The sequence below is a fragment of the Poecilia formosa genome, unplaced genomic scaffold, assembly GCF_000485575.1.
Source record: "Poecilia formosa unplaced genomic scaffold, Poecilia_formosa-5.1.2 Scaffold52, whole genome shotgun sequence".
Classification (NCBI taxonomy): Eukaryota; Metazoa; Chordata; class Actinopteri; order Cyprinodontiformes; family Poeciliidae; genus Poecilia; species Poecilia formosa.
The window spans coordinates 185,283-200,723 of record NW_006799991.1 but is presented as its reverse complement, the minus strand read 5'-3'; the positions used below and the strand labels follow the sequence as shown (position 1 = coordinate 200,723).

The window sequence follows — 15,441 nt, the reverse complement described above, 5'->3', positions numbered from 1 at the left end:
CATTACCACCACAAACTAAAGTATTTTATTGGGATGTTATGCAATACAAGACAAAGTTGTAGATAAATGTCAAGTGGAAGGAAAAATATGTGGTTTCACAGATGAAAAATTGTGCCATGCATTTGTGTTTAACCAGTTTTACTCTAATTTAATTGGTAAATATAACCTGCCTTTTAGTAATAATTTTATGAATAAAACTGTTCTGGGAGTTTTATTTAGAAAAGACTTAAGTACTACGGCAGACAGGTCAGTATCCCAACCTACATACATGTAACAGAGTAATGCTCTATCCATCGAAAAATGCATAGATAAAGGCACAACTGCCATCCTGCCAAGACAAAGCAGTTTAGCTAAATTGACGGCTGAGGAGAGCATTAATCGGAGAAGCAGCCAAGACCACCAGGATAAGACCAGAGGAACCGCAGAGACACACAGCTCAGGAAGGGCAGAATAACTAGGCGCTCTCTGCATAATTCCAGTATTTATAGACGAGTGAAAAGTGGAAATCAATTCTTGAAAGAAAGCCATCAGATGTTTAATTTGAAATTTGCCACCAGCCAACCTGAGAACACCAATTCAGTTCTAATAGAAGAAGGTTCTCTGGTCCAATGAGTCCAAAATTAAAATGTCAGCTTACATCTCATATGCATGGTGGAAAGCTGACTTTGCAAATCAATGAATACACAATTCAGACAGTGAAACGTGGGAGTGTTATGTTGTGGGGAAGCGTCGGCTGGTTCTGAGAACAGGGTAAGAATTGTTAGCAAGACGAATGATGCTAAATACAGGGAAATTTTGGACAAAGAGGTGGAGATCTCCACCTCCTCAGTGTCTCTTGGTAGCACTGAGTGTTACTCTGAACGTGTGAAGGCAAGAAGACAAAATGCTGAAAAGAAAATCACTAAATCTCTGTTGAAAGAGATCAATTCAGAACAGAGATTTCAGTGATGAGCAAAACTGTGGGAACCTTCAGATCACGGAGGTGTGTGCTGCCAGCTTTTTGCTAAAGGCATATTTTCATTTGTTTGCTTACGTAATTTGGCATAATTTTGTCGTTAACGTGATGAATAAGCCCAGTACGATATCAGAAGCTCTGGTTGTGGAACATTAGCTGGTGCTGATCTGGAGTCAGTAGTGGCCATCAGTCTACCCACCTCAGCAGCTCAGTGAAGCAGCCCCCTGATCAGAGCGTGCGGTGTTTGCTTCTGGTCATGAAATCTGCATTGGTAACTGGTTAAGTAAGACTCAAAATAATCTTTCAGCCAAGGTTTAAACTGGGTCTTTTTTAATGTTCTCTGGTGTCACGGGCAGTAATTATAACTCCCACTAGCTACAGCTATTCATAGTGTTTGTTTATGTGATATGTCTTTACAATTTAGTGGGTTGTGGAAACACCTAAACGTCTGTTTTCCATGAATTCATCCACGTTGAAAACTGCGATCTTATATTATCCCGGCTTTACAAGTGCGGCTCTGGTGATGGATCCAGCTTTGTTTGCGAGGCTCAGCCGTGGTTCATGTTTGATGACCTCTAACGTGATTTTCATTTGAGACTTCTGATATTAAGATGTAGCAGCTCTAGTGTTAAGTGACGATAATTATAAAGCCTGACATTTCGCAATGTACAGAGTTTAAAGAGTATAATGTTTCAGACTGGTAATGAAATGTCCAAACTCTAAGTCATTTGCTGAGGTCATGAGCTGAGCGTTTATTCAGTACCTGATGTATATCAGGAAATAAAGAGCATTTAACACAATGTTTTAACAGCAACACCCTCCAGTACAATAGGCATGCACTGAAATTCATAGATTAGACATTAAAGTGTTTGTAAAATACATTGAAGTTTCTGGTTGTGACATATTGTGGAAAAGAAAAATTGCTCTGAATACTTTTCCAAAGACTTTGCTGGGTTTCAAACCAGAGACCCTGATCCAGGCAATGTTGGGAAAGACCAATATGATATGAATAGATACATGTAACTACGCAAAGCAATACAACTATGAATCAGTTTTGAAACAAAATTATACACTTTTTACATTTTAAGAAAATATTGCATCTTGAAGCTGTTCTATTTTCATCACCCTGACTGCTAGTGCAAATAAAGCAAACAAACTCTTCTTGTAATTGCTGATGACATTTTCTCACTGGTGCATCGGTGATTTGTCTTCAGTGGTGAACTCTTTGAAACTGGAAGGCCTCCTTACCATCACCCTCATCTTTAGTTCCCTCCACAGATCCTCAAAGTCAGACTGAGAGTTTTACAATTCTGAGATGTTAATATCATTTCAAGTCAGGCTATTGGTAAAATAAAAAGATTACTTTAAACCTAAGCCTACCAGAAGTATAATTAAATTTTGTGCGCAACTTTGAGGCAGTCAAATAACGGCAGCAAAGTTTTCATTTCAAATTCTCCGATGCTTCAAAGACAGTTCGTAGAGGCCGTGCCTTGTTGCTCTCTTACACATTTTCATTAGTCTGAAGTCTTCAAAGAAAGCAGTAACTTCATTTTCACAGATGGTATTTTCATCTCGCTCTGTATTTTAATCTGTTTAACCTGGTCAGTAACTTAAAGCAAAAACCTATTTCAGACCTCGAATGTGTTATTTTAACTTCTGAATACATCCTAACTGAAGTCGAAGGAGTTTTATTATTTTTTAAATTGTGGCTCTGTGCGCTGAAAGGATTTCATAAAACCTTGGTGACCCCTCGGTTAATGCAGACGTCTCAGTTTTGGAAACCCGGTAAACTTTTAATTTAAATCCCGAAAGTGAAATTATGGTTTCAGATTGTCAGGTGGGTGCCTGGATTTTACTTTTCCAATGTGTCACCCAGCAGAAGAGCACATCCATTAAAGCTCTCAGTATCTTTTCAGGCCATATGTTTTACAATAGATGTGTAATATGCACAGAGTTCCTAATCAGTCTGGAAAGGTATTATGTTTAACTATTTCCCTGGTATGCAAAAACAAGTGTATGGGGAAACAATATATTTTCTAAATGTCCTATTGTCTAAATATCAAAACGTCCTTCCATTTCTTTGTCCACCCATCATTTATCCATTCTTCTGTCCATCATCAATTTGTTTGTCCAGCATCCATCAATCCAATGATCATCCATCCATAAACCTGTCCAGCTCTCCTTTCAGATATCCATCCTTCCACCTTCTTATCCATCATCGATTATTTTTTTTCTATCCAGCCGTACATCATGTCATCGTACCTCCTTAGGAAAACTTCCTTTCCATCCATTTTTCCGTTTATGATTGTCCATCCATCTACCCATCCGTCTTTATCCATTAATCCATGTGTAGCTACATCCATACAAACATATTCAAAGCCTGACCAAACTGGAGCCTTTCTTGACTTAATGCAGTCGTAAACACGTTTGTATGAAGTAGAGGAGAACAACGGGGCCGTGAATCTCTGCCTTCACAGCAGCATGGCAGACCTGCTGCTAACTGTGCTGTATTTGCTCTTGTATCTGTCATGAGTCTGGCCTCCCTCTCTGCGCTCTATCTAGCCTATCACATGTCGAAACCATATTGCGGTATCAGCTGAGCAGCATGAAAGCGAGATAAGGCAGAAATGGAGTGTTGGCGTATCAGATCGGTTGTAACACGGCCGGTTTGTGGAGGCTTAAATTTAACGCGCGCCTCATCGTTGAGTCCCGGATTTGGATGAGTCCACATTGGAAATGGATGAAGATGCAGCCACTGAAGGCTACTTCCTCCTCCTTTGCTTGTATAGTGCCCAAGCGTCACTCAACTCTCCCGCCCTCCTCCGGTCCCAGTCCACTCCCTCTTCTTGCACACTGATGCATTTCCATATATTATTGCTTCTGTAAGCAAGAGTGTCGTGAGCCCAGGCTTTTCCGACTGCCCAAGGAGAATTCTCAATGTCATTATCGCCAAAGGCTGCCACATGTCTGTAATGTATTACCGCCCGCGTTTATTGACAGCGCGATGATTCAGTGGTGGCGATGATGGATTAGTGCTGGATGGGTCAGGCTGGGCTGGGCTGGGCTGGGCTGAGCTGGTCCAGACTGGGCTGGGCTCTGCAGCCTCTGCAGCTTGCCTTTCTGTCGCATAAACACCATCTACACTGCAGCATTCAGTTAAATGGGTTGTATTAATGTCACGCATGCAATTGTTTGTTTTTTAATCGCTTTCTAGAGCTTCATGGAACACCGAGTCATCTAGTCCATCTTTTGTGTCTTGTTGCATATGAGTTGTAAATGTTAGTAGACAAAGTTTTCTGTTTAGTAGGAACATGCAATTGCTTTTGTTACCTTGTGGAAGGAGGATTAGAGAGGATGTATGCTCCATGCGATCTTAGTTTGTCAAAAGATATACACACACAATTTGGATCAAGGCCACTAAGAACCACATTTTTCATTAGAAATAGAAAATTTACTTAAAAAAATAAAGAAAAATCAGCCACTGGTGCTGAAGTACGTGCATTCAATAGTCACCAACTAGCAAAACTCACAAGCTTTTCATTAACTTTACACAGGCTTGTTGTTGTTCAGTGTAATTGTGGTCTTTCTTCATCCTCACTTCAAAGAGATAAATGACATTAGTCTTAATTTCTTACTGCTTCCTGCGGCAGCTAACCGCCACAACTGCTGCTCTTAATCTTCCAGATCTCAGCAGAGAGAAGAAATACACCCAGTGTCCTTGGTAGAGCACGCTTACCCTATTAGAGCAACGTCATTCAAGCAAATTGTGCAACGTAAAAATGATTGCATGTTTAGAAGTCTAATTAGAATGCATGATAAATATTTAGTGTTGTTCATGAGCCTGTCTTTTAATTTATTTTATATTACTTTTGGGGATCACTGCTGCACACGTTAAAAGTAATCTTGAGCTTAGACAAATATAACAAGAAGAGAGACGTGAATAAGATATAAATCTTCCCAAAGTAAACATGAGAAACAAACTGTTGGGCCTAAAAAGCTGCATCCAGGAAATGAATAACATCTTAATCTCAAATATGTAAGAATGCGATGATACGCTGCAGAAAGACAGCGTTCATCCAAGACCTGCAGGACAGGACTGGGGAACATACTGCTGCAAATCAAATCCATGTATACAGAATCCACATTAGGTTAACTTTGCTCCAATACCGTTCAGTCATATAGCAACACTTGGACCTATTTACCTGCAGTACAATTCAATACTAATTATAATTCAGTGGCGTCAAAGTCAGCTTAGCATTTAATTTATTTTGATAAAAACTTGTCTATTTGGGGAAACCCTCATAACTGAATTGAGTCATTGACTTTACAGGAATTCATGTTCCTGAGCAATCATGTGGCAAAAGTGGGAAGGAGGAGGAGAAATACAATTTTAAGAGAAGCACTGAGGCAGCAGTTGTTGCATGTTTTGGGATGAACAAAATTGATTAACATAGTTGAGGCCAGCAACAGCTTCTTAAATTGTTTTTGTCCCGCAAAACGCAGTACTTAAATACAGGATAACTTCTACAGAACAAAGAAAAATCAAAATGTTAATGGTAGTGAAAAATAATCCATAAACGTAGACAGGTTATCTGTCCAACAGGCTGTAACTGGGAGCTGTTTTAATGGAAGTGGAATCTGAAAAATAAAAGTCAATCTTGCAGTGTGAAAGTAAAATGTTCTGTCGGGAACATGTAGAACAGCCAGGTGTCAGTTTTCAGACGGACCTTTACAATTCAGGGTTTTAAATCTAACAAGAAATATTAGGAATCCTTCTAGCAGGCGCAGTGCTGAAAAATCAAGTTAATGTATCGACCTTACACAGATACATCCCTGGAGTTTCTGAGAATTTTCTTTCCGACTGACTCATAGGGCAGAGTTTAGTGGTTTAACAACCAATAAAACACTTTCCTCTGAAAATAGCAAGGTGCATGAAAAGTGAGTGAACATTTCTAAGGAAAAACTTTTGGACACCTTCAAAATATGTGAGCAAATACCAAACGAGGCCATGTTCAATGATTAGAAGAAGCTCTGGCTCCCCGCAAGAAAAATGTGAAGCAAAGATGGTGCCTTAAAGCCTCGGCGCAGTGCTGGAGAAGAGATTTCAAACATTGTTTGACTGCATTAATTAAACCCTTCCCTGAATTTAACCAAGAAATGTAGCTTTACTGTAGACGACAGCGTAGCACTGATGATTTCTGTTTTTCACACGACTAATGAGTTGGCTTTCTTCCTCTCTTCACCTGCCTGTTAACAGATTGTAACCGAACTGATAAGATATGCTACCACATCTTAGCTCAACATGCTAATTTTCCCTCTGCCTTCAGCCATCTTCAGAGGTCCTTATCACTGATAGGTGCTTAGTTGCTGCTTCAGTGATAAAAAAAAAAAATAAAAAAATAAAAAAAACCTGACAAATGTTGGACTTTATCACCCCTTCTGGGGGGTGAGCACAAAACTACCCTCTCTTAGTATAAATACACACTCTGATACACACTCGTACATGCCCCATGTATGCAGAGCTGCTCACCCGCATGCATACTTAAACACAGAACATCCAAATGGCCTTCTATTAATGCAGATGGCTCCCCCAATTAACAGGATTCAAAGCGATGATGAATTTTTCATTCTCTGAACATTTAAGCTAATTATGGCCCAAATGAAGCAGGTTCCAGTGAATCACCGTGGCAGGGAGTGCCAATGGCAGCCAATGTCACTGTCACAGTGCCACTCCACGGCACCTCCCTAATCACTACAGCTGCTTAATATTCAGCTCCCACTGCTCTCATGTCGCCTCTATCCTTCCTGACTCACCTCTCCTCTCTTCATGCATTTTTTTTCCTCCTCCTTCTCGCTCCTCTGTGTCTTGTAACTTTTCCTTCCCTCTCACTCCGGCTGTCCTCGCCCCCGTCCCCCGCCGTCCCCCCCGCGCGCCTTTGTGTCCTGATGCCTCTCACTGTAGAGCTGTTGTTTAAAATGGAAATCAACTAATTGCACTAATAGCATTTTAATGATAATTTAATGTAGGAAATAAAGCTTGTTACAAGCTAAGCAATTTTGTTGGATTTCAAGGGCAATCAATCTGTGTCCGATACAATCTGCTCACCTCCTTGATGACGGGCCCATGATGTCAAGTGTGTTTTCACTCATGCGAGCTAACGACGTTCATGTCAGCATCTATGGGGGTGCAAAATCACCCCAAATAAGAGGAAGGACTTCATCAGCGTATACATGTATCCCCCAATGCAAAATACAGTTTGTCGGTTTGACGGCTGGGAGTTTAACTGGAACCGCGTGCTTTGGTGGGACGAGATTAAGATTGAGCTTTTCCAGAAAAAAAAAAAAAGAAAAAGAAACACTCCTGGTGAGTCTGGCACGAAGCAAAGGATTAGTGTGCGCAAAAGCATCTAACGCCCGCTGTAAAGGACAGACCCGTAGCATCTGTGATACTTTGGTGGGCCTGTTTCTCTTCCAAAAGGTCCATTTGAAATTTGGTTTAGTTCGCAGAATTGTGAACACTTTGAAATACCAGCAGATTTGTAATAAAAACAGGATGGATTCTGCCAGAAAACTGAAAATAGTGTTATTAAAAAAAAAAGATTATATCAAGATCTCAGTAACACATCTGGCCTAAAAGCCTTTATGCCTGGAGCTTTGACAGTCAAAGTGATTTGTGCTGATAAAGACAAATGCTAGTCCTTTTCTACGGACACGTGACAGAGAAAATGACTAATCAGGCACAATTTGGGCAGTGTCACATAAGGGTTTATTCACTTTTATTGCCAGTTGTTTAGACATTAATTTGAGGGGACAGGAAATTTACACTGTTATTCAAGCTCTACATTGACTGTTTTACCTCGCATAAAAGTGTGTCCCATAAAACGATATTAAAAACGGTAAGACAATGAAGTTTTGCAGTTTCTACACATCTTTAGTTGGTGTGTCAAGACAATGTGAAGGATCGTATAGCATTCAGCGCATGTCATTAATCCCCATTATTAAAAATGAGTGTTAATTGTTTGAATTACGAGTTTTCCTCTATAATTTGCATGTTATTTTTAATTTGTACATATTCACTTCAGCTGCACATTTTAAAAATTGCCAGATTCCATCAACTGTAAGCTGTATTTTGGTTTTATTGTTTTTTGATTTGTCTTTTTTTTTTTTTTAGTAAACAAAGAATTGAGCACTGAAAGTATACACAGAGTTTATAGAAGCTGTGCCTCGTAGCTTTGCTTTTGTTGTGATTGATTTGATGCAGTTCTACTTTAGCACGTTGCTCCTTTTCATCATAAGGTCTGATATGAAACCAGCCTAATGCCTTGTGGTTATTCCTGCCATTTCCTTTGTTTGTTGTCGCCGTGGCTTATAATCAATTCTCTTTGAGAAATTAACATACCTGAGTTGTTTAATGTTTGTTTGTCTGAGTGAGTCATTGTTCTCTGAACAGATTAGATTTCCTCCATAATCCCTCATAATCAAAGATGAATAGATCCTTTTGCATTTGGACTTCTCTGCATATTTTTATCAGCCATGCCCCCCTCAGACCAAACAAATTAAAAATGATGAGGAGCTCAAGCTAGAAAGAGAAAGACAGAAAGTGCCCTGAGAAAGAAAAACTATTTAATTTGTCTTTTATGTTCTCGCAGTGGTCATTTAGCAAGCCTCTTTATTTAAATGGTAATGTGAAGCTGACTAAACGGACGTGGCGAATCAGCCGGAGCAGGAGGGGCGACTTCAGAAAAGTTCTGGGAGTTTATCTGAATTTTTCTCTCTGTCGGAGAGAGCCAAGCAGGGCTTGGAGCTGATTGAGCAACAAGGTGACTTCCCGGCGTTGGGCTGTTACATTTAGGTGTGAGAGATTACCCCATACTTAGCAAACCCGGGCAGAACACTTTCAAATGCCCTTTTCTGTATCAAATGCATGTGGACTGAATGGAGAAACACAAGCAGGTTCACAGGCTTAATCATACCTGGTGGTGATACTGAGACCGTGGGCAATTATTGAAATCAATATGTATAACATCGATGGGTGATTACTTTTATGTTTTTGAACACAGAGAAAAATTATCCTGAGAGATTATTGGAGAATAATGTCTGTGGAATGAATCGTTATGTTTTGCCCCTGTTTTAACACAGATTGTTCATGTTGCTGTTGATGGGCGTTCACCTCTCTCAGTACGTTTAGGCCTGTCACAATAACAAATTGCTATAAACGATAATATTGTTTGAAGACCATTTTAAACCGATGTAATGGTAATGACATAATAATGCAAGCACATCCTGCCAAAAACACACACACTTTATTTTTCCAAAAAACTCTTAACACTGGAACTGGTAAACAAAATAAACAAAACAACCAAAAACAAAAATAAAATGGATTCTCAGTCTCTGTTAACAAAAAATGCACTTGAATTAAAACTAAACAACTTAAAACCAAAGTGGAAATAAAAAGTAGATTCAGTCAAAAAAGTGCAGATTATGAAGTCTGTACACTCCATTGTCCTTCATTAGCTTTAGATAGAGAAGATGGGAAATCTGGCTGCCTGATGCAATAGTTCACTCCTCCCTTATGCTAAGGACATGAAGAAGGCAGGGGTCGGAAAGGGACAACCGGAGTTGAGCATTTTTTCATCCAGTGTCATCAATAGAGAAAAAGGCAGGAAGAAACGATAAGGCCGATAAATTAAAATGAGGTAGATAATTTTCATTTATCATGCGATTAATTGATTTATTGTTTATTGCGACAGGCCTACTTATATGTTCTGTCTGGTTCAGTGGTGGTTCTTGCATGAAGGGAGCCGGGGCCATGCCCTTCCTCTCCGAGTCAAAACAGTCACCAGGTAGCAAGATAAGATTTCTGCTTATTTCAGCTCTGTGAATCACAAAGTCAAATCGTTTCCCTTATTGCACCCACAGTAACTGGAGTCACTCCCATTTCTGTGCAGCGTAAAACGCATGAAAAGCACCAACCTGGCCTTTCAAACTGGAACCGTAGGCTCATTATGTCTTCTCGTCTCAGATGCTCTTTCTGCTTGAAAGTGCTGTGTCATGTTAAATTTCTTGCAACTGTTCTCAAAATTGCACTGAACTTGCAATTTACTTTGACTAGGTTTCCGACGCCAATAAAAATGGTGACAGATTACCTTGAGTTTTAACTCGCATTAACCCAGTTGACAATGATCATTTCTGACACCTTTGTCGGAGGCGGGTTCAGTTCCTCCAGGTAAGGGGCGGCAGTACCTGACAAGCCCACTGGATTGTTTCACTGGTGGCTTCATGTCCATTCACAAGTCATTTCAAGGCAATTTACAAAAGAAAAAACTCGGTTCAGTAGAATCCTACATATCAGGTCAGTGTCATCATTCATCTGCTTCTGTCTTCCTGTGAGAGTTTCTGCTAATCATGCTGGCACCAATCAAAACAAAACTACATCATAGAAAAGTTGTTGTTTAACTTTTAGTGGACAAAGAGTGTTTTATAACAATAGGATCGAACAGCAAAGAAAACAATATTAGCATAATCTGAGTATTATTCGTATTATTTAGTCATTTGTTCTGGTGCAGCTGGAGTTACTGTTTGGGTTGTATAAAACCAAGCTGCTCAGTCTTTGTTTGCTAAATCCAGAAACAGAATTGCTGTGTTTAACAGCCCAAACTGATATTGATGTTTCTTTAAAATGTCTGCTCTGCTCCATCAACCTTGAAATCCTTACACAACTCTGTTTCTAAGTGTACTTATCGCTCTGACGGGATTTGTGGCTGAAGACCAAACTGACACCTGTCTTCCCTGCTCAGTGTCAATGTGCACCCCCTTGTCAATGGCTATGAGTTACACAGACACACACACACACCTACACACACACACACACACAGACACAGTTGCACACACCAGCCTCTGCCAGCAAGTGCTTTTAATGGGCTGGTGTTAATGAGTGTCTTGTTTGGAGCTGTCAGATGACCCCGGGCGATGCAGACCAGCACCATCTTCATGTCCGCAGCGATGGAGGTCACCACTCAGGTCGTGTGTGTGTGGAGGTTTTGGTTTTTGCATTTTAATGTTTTTCAGAAGGTCGCATATTCATATAATCTGGACAAATATCACATTTTTTGACTGTTTCGTATTATTTAGTCATTTTGTGGTTGTTGATCTTAATCCTTATTAAATCTCCGAGGCTGTTACAACTGCAGAAGTTGTTCTATGTCAGCTTTCGTTGTGTTATACCTTTACATAAGATATAACACACAGAGGCTGATCTGTAAGATATGATGCTAAATGATGTCTCATGACAGAAAAAAAAACCACATTCTGATGGTTCTGACATCTTGTTTTATATTTGTGATGGAAATATTAATCTATAAAATGAGTGATTTTAACTTTACAGATATAAATGAATGTCGATTTTTCATAAGAATAACAAATTATTCATCAATGTAACTTACTGACAAGTAGTCCAGTAACGTCACTGTACTGGTAAGGTAACTTTCAGATGGTAAACATCAGCATCTTGAAGGATCTGTGGCAAGCCGGTCTTTATTTATCTTTAGCAGTGCTGCCTCTCCCCCACCTGTTGCTCAGCATTTTTAGTCAGCTTTGTAAATGAAGTCTAATAGACTTTCCCAAAACTGTAATATTACTTCTAGTCAGAAGAAACACGTTGGTGAAACATGGGAGATTACTTTGAATTTTAATCTGGTCGGCATTTATGGAGTAATTGATGGGGGAATTATCAAGTGGTGAAAAATATAGAAACCTTTACATAAGAATAAAGATTCAGTTTTTTGGGGGTTTTTTTCAGAGCTACAGTAGCAACACGGGCGTTTCATTGTTTTATCCTGAAAGAATCTATTTTCCTTCCGTGCGCCCAGCAAGTGTTTCCCAACCTTTAGCGCACTCACTGCTAGTCTTTCTTTACATGTTGACAGTGAGACTGTAATCTAGCTCGCTGTGTGGAGACCAATTCAAAGAGTGGGAATCGCCTGTGTTTGAGCCAAGCTGCGGGAGTGCGTGTGTGTTTAAGTAAAGGAGACTCAAGCTGACAGTTTGCCGGCAGCCTTGCACCTGCACTCGGCAAGGTGTTGATCTCAGACGGGGGGCGAAGAGAGGAAGGAGGAGAGACGGGAGGAAGCACAGCAAAGGATCCAACGCGAGGTGTTGAGGATGAATTAAAAAAGACTTGTGGGTAAAAAAAAACAAATGCACACAGAATGGGAACCCTGAGAAGCGGCATAGATGTGGCATGTAATCCCTTTTGTTTTACCTGTATCTCTCCTCGATGTGGCTGAGTTTTATGCATGCCACAAGTAAGAGAAAGGGTGCAGCTGTGTTGTAGGCGAAGCAGGAGAGCCAATTGGACTGATGAATTATTTCATAAGTGAATGCCAAGACCAGAGTGCAGCCAGAGACTCATTTGTCAGAACAATACCATCATGGCATGATGTTTCACTCTGTCTTTGGCAGAGGAACTAACAGCTCTCTGTTTCTGCGTGGCTAAAACCTCCGCTGATACAAAGACTACCCCGGGGTTAATTCAGATAAAAAGATATGGGTATTAGTTTACTGTAAAAGTTTGCAATGCACATGAAGTCTGCTCACAGCTTAATGGGTTTGTCTCTTTCGAATTCATTAGCTGTTTTCGACCTCCTAGCGAAAAGGCGGGTTTGTTGCCGCCTGTGGAGGAGCCAGATCTCCACGGCGTCCCTGGAGGACGCTCGGTAGCAGGTCAGAGCACTCCACGGCACTGTCAGCGAAACACACGGCTTGGCAGCCTGAATTATTAAATACGCCGGTAATAATAATTTAATGCATCATATCTAATGTGACATGGAATAATTAAATCAAATATTAATAGAAAAAACTTTGAATTTAATCAGGCACATGGGAGACGGAACGGTCCCTTGTCTTGAGCGAAGGCTATTTTTTGTGACGATGTTTACAGTGCTGTCTGGCCCCGTTTAAACAGCGAAAAGAGAACCAGAGACAGACAGATGGGAGGGGGTTAATTGGAGATGACATGCGTCCATTGTTTCTGCGTCCTCAAGTGACACATTCCTCTCTCCCATATGCTTGTGTTGCACAACTCACTCTTCAGGTCAACAGCATCAAAAGTCCATCAGGAATAAAATGGAATTGTGTATTTTTTTCCTTCGTATCTTTTTTCGGTTTTTATGGTCATCCAACTTTGTATGCACAGTTAACTCAGGGAGCGAGCTATTTTGGTTAGTTCCTAAAGACCTTCTTTTAAAACAGTGTTGTGTTTTTGCTTATAAATGGAAACCAAGTGAAACCGAATCGAACAGGCCGCCACGCGTACTGTGATTCAGTAAAAAATACAATGGTTCCAACATTTTTAACAAAAATTGTTTATCAAAGAAAATGAAATTATTCTTAATCTTATTAATTTAGCTCTATCAGAAATAAAAGAAGGAAACAAAATGATATAAAAAAATTACTTGTTGCAAATGACCTAGTGTCTGGATGTCACTGGTTATTGGTTGTTTTTTCTCTACCACATATTTATCTGCTTTGGATAAACAGACTTTAGGATGAACACCTGCTAATAGTTTTAAGTAAAAATACTTGCTACAACATCATCTCTATTTTTGGCCAATTTTCTCCTTATTGTAAATTTCAGTGGAATTAATCTATGTAGTGCTTTATTAGTACTTACAAATCAAAGCGGATTACACTAAACCCTCACTTGCAAACATGCACATACCCATACATTTGAAAGGAAGAAGCTGGAGAATCAAACCCAGAACTTTCTAATTGTACCTCCGAGGCTCAGCCAGTGTGTCTGTTCAGCTGGTTTGCTGAGAAACATCTGTTGAATCGACACTGATTTTTTTTTCTTAACGATTTCTGCTGGAGTGAATTGGTCAGTTCAGTGTTCTTTCTGGCATCTGGTTTGTGAGATGTTCAATTTGTTTTTTTGGTTTTTTTGTGATTTAAAACAACAATTTGTTTTCTGGGTAAAATATAGTGGATGCAATGGAGCACGCACATTATTTTATTTTGAAATAACTATTGCAGAAAGTGTTTTTATTTTGTAAAATAGGAAGTACTGGCTGTTTTTTTGTTGTTGTTGCAGTTTCTTAGCTCAACTGTGAGGAATGCAATCTCTGAGACAAGCAGTTTGTTTAAATTCAGTAATAACTTGAGCTCAACTATTAAGGAGTTGAGTTAGAGCAAGATCCTTGTTTTCAATATTGATAAACTCCAGCTGTAGAACAGGAGGTTTAAAGTCATAACTATTTAAGACGTCGGCTGTGTCTCAATACTGGCAGCGGCGAAATTAAATTATGCCATTTTAATGATGGCATCTTTAAACTACACTGTGATTTGTAAAGCAGGAATAATGCCTTCATACAGCCATATATCATTCTTTTGTAGTCTATACAAGTTAGGTTAAATTTTATGTAGATTATGTGTGCCTCTCTCATTCTTTCCGTTTTGTCCCTGAAGGCTTGCCATACACTGGCAAAGTGTTGATCTGAGTGTCAGTAGGTCTCCTTTCCCAGCATTCCTCTTCTCCGCCAGCTGACAGACAAGGTCAGAGACTCATCCTGTCTGTCTTCTGCCTCTCCTGACAGCTTCTCCTTTGAGAGACAAACCCTGCACAGCCTGCGCTCCGTGGCACGCACCTTCGCCAATTAATATTGCATCACCATTTTCCAGGCTGCTCCCGCTGGACTTTCCTTCTCAGGGTTTGATTGGGCCGCCGCAGCCCCTTGTTTCTTGACCTCACTCAGCCCCTTTTGAATAACAGGGAAAAGTAGATTACACAATGCGCTGCACACATTTAATGTGATATTGAGCAATTAGTCATCTTTTATGTTTAAAATTAAGCAAATTAAGCAAACTCATTAAAAACTGACTTGGCTGAGATGAACATTAATTTATTTAGCTCTTTTCTGCACATTGTTTAGATTTTCTTCAGTCTTGTCAGTAGGTTATGAGTCTAGACTGACAATATTACGCTTACCTTTCTTTTCCAGTTAGATTTACTTTTGCAGATCACAAATGTAACATTTATTTTCAAAATTTAGAAGTATGTAAAATAGTGTGAAAGAAAACAAACACAAAAACCCTAAACTACCTGAAAGTTGACGAGTGACGATTTTGTGATGGTTTGTTGAATAAATGATGCTTTGGATGAGCCTCTCTTTCTGTTGCCATGCCCTCAACCAATTAAATATCCTAGAAATTCTCCATGGATGAGATAATATGCAATGAGGTCCTCATGCAATGAGGTCCTCATGAGGCACCAATCCTAGTTACCCTGTTCTCAGCTGCACAGGGTGCCACGTTCCTCTCTGAAACAACGAGCTTGGTTTCCTTAAGATGAAAAGCTCTTCAGCTTTTCTCAAGGACACTTAATTTGTTTACAACTTCCATTGTGTTTAGAGTTTTGATTTAAATAAATCACTCTCTTGAGGTTGACTGGAAAATATTACTCTAGGCCCAAAAGTTACATCTCCCTGCAA

At 39.8% G+C, this 15,441-nt stretch overlaps 1 protein-coding gene across 1 annotated transcript in view; it reads left to right on the top strand.

The window, feature by feature from the left end:
• agbl4 (AGBL carboxypeptidase 4) overlaps nt 1-15,441 on the top strand; it is a 303,338-nt gene that overhangs the window by 236,230 nt on the left and 51,667 nt on the right. The window lies entirely within an intron of this gene.